Here is a 4,865-nt window from a genome sequence, read left to right as displayed (position 1 = left end):
CATGGATCAGAGTCAATGGTCTTAGTAAACGGACTTTTAGCAGGACCAATACAGATACACTGCTCTGCCAGACAGGGGTGTCACCTCTCCATGAGCTTGTTTGCCCTCGCGATTGAGCCGCTGTTGGTTCAACTCCACACAACGCTACGGGGCGTCACTGTGCGAGATGTTAAATTTGTGTACCGGGATTACGCGGATGATATAGTCATTTTACTACGTTTGAACGCAGAGGTTGACATGGCAATAGCTCTCATTGAGAGATATGGCAAAGCGGCTGGTGCACAGCTCAACAGGCGGAAATCCGGAATTATGCACATTGGACGCGGGTTACCCGCGCAACCAGAAACCCGCATTAAGGTGCTTACAGAGATGAAATGTTTGGGAGTAACGTACACTAAGAATATGCGCCGCACGATCGCTCTCAACTACAGACGCCTCTTGCACAATATCCGCGCCAGTATCCGCCTCCACACCTTACGGTCCCTCGATGCGCTGCAAAAGGTCGAATTCGTTAACGCCTACGTGGTGTCGAAGATTATGTATTTAGCGAGAATATTTCCCATGCCGCGGGCGACAGCGGACAGACTCCAGGCAGCCTTCGGCCATTACGTGAACCACGGACATCTCTTTAAAGTAAGTTACGCGACGATCACTCTCCCGGTGGCCGCTGGCGGCCTCGAACTCACAAATGTATACGTCAAGGCCTTGGCGTTGTTCGTGCGACTGACGCTATGGCATTGGAATGCGACCATAGCCGTCTGATCTGCTTCCTCCTGACGGAAATCGTGCCAACCAACCTGGACCCGTCGATCGATATTCACCACATCCCTACAGCCTTGTGCCACTGCCGCACTTTTCTGCTAGACTACAGTTACCTGCGGAAGACGCTGCGCATTGACGACCGGCCCGCAGTCCGCAGTTTGTACGGCACCCTCATGTTGAGACAGCGACGGAATGTGGTCGAAAGCAAATATCCTCGGTATGACTGGACTGCGGTCTGGTGCAATATCCACCCCCCCTCCCCCTAACTTACCGACGGCGGCGCGGACCACATAGTACTATTACGTGAATCGTAAATACCCAACGCAGTCACGTCTGCACCAGATTCATCTCGCGGCATCGCCGCTGTGCCCGACGTGCCAACTGCAAGATACGGACCTCCACCGGCTAGTTTGCGAGGCGGCAAAGGAAGTGTGCCAACTGCTTTGTCGCCTATTGGCCTTCATCCAACGGACGGCGCCGCACGCCATTTCAATGGTGTCTCTAATCTCCCTCATGATAACCCGTACCCGCGAACGAAGAGACACGCAGTACACTGGTTAATGGGGGTAGCTGTGTACTACATATTAAGCACATCGGAGCATGACGTTGGCGATAACAGATCATTCCTGGAGAACCAACACTTGATACTGAAGCGAACACCGACCTACCGAAAACATTATGCCAATTTTCTTATGAAGGTGCTTGAAGACTTTCTGCTGAACCGTTGACGATGGGCATGAGCAGATAGTCTATATAAAGCTGTATGGAGACGGTGGTATATATACATGTAACAATTGTGTAAAGAAAAAAAAATCTATACATAAAACAAAAAAAAGACCTATCCGAATTCACCGGTTATATTTTCGCATCGAGAAGACGGCCTAGAATCCGGAAGGTCGGAAAGTCATCCTCCCTACTGTCCCCAGCGGACATACGTTCCGGAAGGGAACCATATGATTTTTGGCCCAGGAGGGGCCTCTTTATTTGATGTAATTACGTAAAAAAAAATATTGGTAGAGCGGTGGACAAGTGGCGGATTCACAGTTATAAAAAAAAAAAGTCGTAGAGCATTCGACTGCAGATCGAGAAGTCCCCGGTTCAATCCCGGGTGCCCCCATCATTTTTCAGTATCTCGAAAAAACAAATGACGATTGTCGCGGTGAGTTGCAAATACATGTACGAGATGCACTCCGCACGCCATACCGAAGACTTTGGAGCAACATTTCAATGTGGGGATCGCAGCCAAGGGTCTTGCAGGTCATCGTCCTCCCGCTATGAGGTCGAACTGTACGAAATCCACTTGCTTGGGGGAAGAATCTTGTACACTGAATTTTATAGAATATGGTGATAGGCAAAAGTTTTCATGTACTGCTGCACGGAGAAACAAATTGGAGGAACTGGGATTTGAACCCAGGACTTTCTGCATGCGAAGCAGACACTCTACCACTGAGTTACACCCCCACCAGAGCAAGTACATCTGGGACGAGTCTCTCCTGGATCCTATTGTCATTATTTCTTAGGTTTGAACGGTACAGTAAGTGTTCGAGGAAACTATTCATGACAAGACCTAAGCAGCGTCGACTCCGTGGCGCAACGGTAGCGCGTCTGACTCCAAATCAGAAGGTTGCGTGTTCAAATCACGTCGGGGTCCCAATGAAATCTTCGTTTACGAAAGCCATAGGCGAGTATGTCAGTTTAATCAGATACCAAACGATTACAGAGAACGGACGAACAGAATGTGCTCGAAAAAAAAGCTACTAGTGCAATTTTCACATTCTGACATTAAGGTGAAGGCGCCAACTCGCACTTTCTCCAGGCGCGAAGTGTCTAATATTTTTGATATTTATATCGTTTAACGCTAATATATAACTGAGAGATAATGATTACGCGATATTTTGCTCGATTAGACGTCTTTAGCCAGGCAGAGTATAATATTTTTCCTTAAGTTATGGGAATAGAAAGATCGTGAAAGGGGGTATAGCTCAGTCGTCAGTCGCGCTTTAGCTGCGCTACCGTGTGGACGTGTGTACTGCTGCGCTCCGGTTGAGTTGTTTACATACGTGTTATGCTGTTGTCTCCTTTGCTGTCTGTCCGTTAATCTTCGTGTTTGTGTATCTTCGATAGTGTTTGAATTGTGCTGTTAATCACCGTTCTGTCACTAACGGAATTTCGGTTTTTTTAACCGGAATTTCATCCCTGCTTTGAATCAAGTCTACGAACGTCAGGAAACACACACTGGTCTTCGCTTTCGACAAGGAAACCCTTCATATCCAGCCTACGTCACTTGGAAATACACGATTGGATTACTGAGGTAACTGGTGTCAACTGATTCTGTCCACACAATGCAGTTAGACAATGATAAATACTGTATTTTTGTTAAGTTTGAGAGCTCGGTGACGATAGATAAACTTTTAGCTAAGTGGGGTAGTGAAGTAAAATTCATTCACAGAGACGGCTCGAAAAGCAAATTTCGGATCTGGCGAGCTGACATTGTCTACACTACCGTTCGCGTGCTTAAAAAAAAAAAAATTGTTCAAATGGCTCTGAGCACTATGGGACTCAACTGCTGAGGTCGTAAGTCCCCTAGAACTTAGAACTACTTAAACCTAACTAACCTAAGGACATCACACACATCCATGCCCGAGGCAGGATTCGAACCTGCGACCGTAGTGGTCGCGCGGCTCCAGACTGTAGCGCCCAGAACCGCTCGGCCACTTCGGCCGGCTCGCGTGCTTAACTTACCTATTGAAATTGATAATGATTTAATTAAGGATGCGCTTTGCAAGTATGGTGACGATAAATCTATTACTAATGAACGTTGGTCTCGTCACTACAAACTGCAGTGTTTTAACGGGAATCGATCTGTGGAGATGGATATCAAGACCAATATTCCGTCTCATATATTTGTAAATGGCTACGGGGCACAAATTTTGTATTCAGGCCAGGTACCAACCTGTCATGAGTCTGGCTACTTTAGACAGGATTGTCCGCGGCGGGTTTTTGTATTGAAAAGCAACCTAACGCAACGCCAGAAACTTACCCTAAACGATGTCTTGCCGAATAATATATCTGTCCCGTTGGGTGTGGATACTGCCAAAGCAAACCACTTTGATTTATCCGTACAAGATATTACCCAATTTCCATGTTTAGACAGAAAGGCTGATCTTGACTCCCCCGCGTCTTCCGAATTGCAGACAAAAAAACGGCCCCATGGGATAACTGATAGCTGTTCTGACGACGAGTTGTCTGACAAATCTCACTCCGCACACAAACAAAAACAATGCGAGGTGGAGGTAATGCCACAACTCCATGAAATGCAGATTGACGCTTGTAAACAATCAGAAAGTAAACAGTTGGTGGGAAACTGCGAAGACGGGAATGTTTCTAGCGATAATCGTGAAACATCAGGAGGGGACACAGTTTGCCAAGACGAGAAGGCTTCTGACAGTCATGAGAAACATGTAGTGTGTCTGGCACAGCCCTCTGTAACGGCTAGTGCTTCCCCGAAGAGTACTGACCACACAACAGATCTAAGCAGTACAGGCCGTGTCGTACAGTTGGACGACCGGACAGGATCGGCGTCACAACCGACCAACACAAAACCCGTCACAGAGCCTTCGGATGCCCCAAGAAGGAAGTTAAAGTAGGGTGACCAAGCGTCCCGGAAGACCGGGAATGTTCCGGATTTCATCCCTGTGTTCCGGTGTCCCGAAAATTTGTTTCGGGACGCTCAAAAGTCCCGGAATTCAGTTTTTAAATACACTTCATGAAACTTTCTCAAATTTTTGGTATTTCGCTATATCAAAGGAAATACAACACAAGAAATTAATATATTTTAGCTTATTTGTCTAAAACCTCCATTGTTCCATACTAGTTATCACAGTATCAGTATTGATACACTCAGGCAATAATTTACTTTGAGCGGTACTTTGGCCAAGTAGTAAGTTGTATTATTGTAACAGAGCTATGAAACCATCCGATTGTCGCGCCACTTACTCACACACTCATTGTCAGAACAGTGTAGTAGTTGATGTTTTGTCAGACAAACTGCAATAGTTTTCTCTCATATTAGTGGTATTATTGCTGCAGTACTGTGAAACGCA

General features: G+C 46.5%; 2 non-coding genes across 2 annotated transcripts; one reads left to right on the top strand and one right to left on the bottom strand.

Moving 5' to 3' along the window:
- Positions 1–2,151: 2,151 nt before the first annotated feature.
- Trnaa-cgc (transfer RNA alanine (anticodon CGC)) lies at positions 2,152–2,223 on the bottom strand. Its single transcript has one exon. It is a non-coding gene; the product is annotated as a tRNA-Ala (tRNA).
- Positions 2,224–2,341: 118 nt separating this feature from the next.
- On the top strand, positions 2,342–2,413 carry Trnaw-cca (transfer RNA tryptophan (anticodon CCA)). The gene has a single exon. It is a non-coding gene; the product is annotated as a tRNA-Trp (tRNA).
- The last annotated feature ends 2,452 nt before the right edge of the window (positions 2,414–4,865 follow it).

Source organism: Schistocerca cancellata, chromosome 3 (genome assembly GCF_023864275.1).
Source record: "Schistocerca cancellata isolate TAMUIC-IGC-003103 chromosome 3, iqSchCanc2.1, whole genome shotgun sequence".
Classification (NCBI taxonomy): domain Eukaryota; kingdom Metazoa; phylum Arthropoda; class Insecta; order Orthoptera; family Acrididae; genus Schistocerca; species Schistocerca cancellata.
Note: the sequence above shows the minus strand (reverse complement) of the source record. Positions and strands in the feature narration are given on the sequence as shown.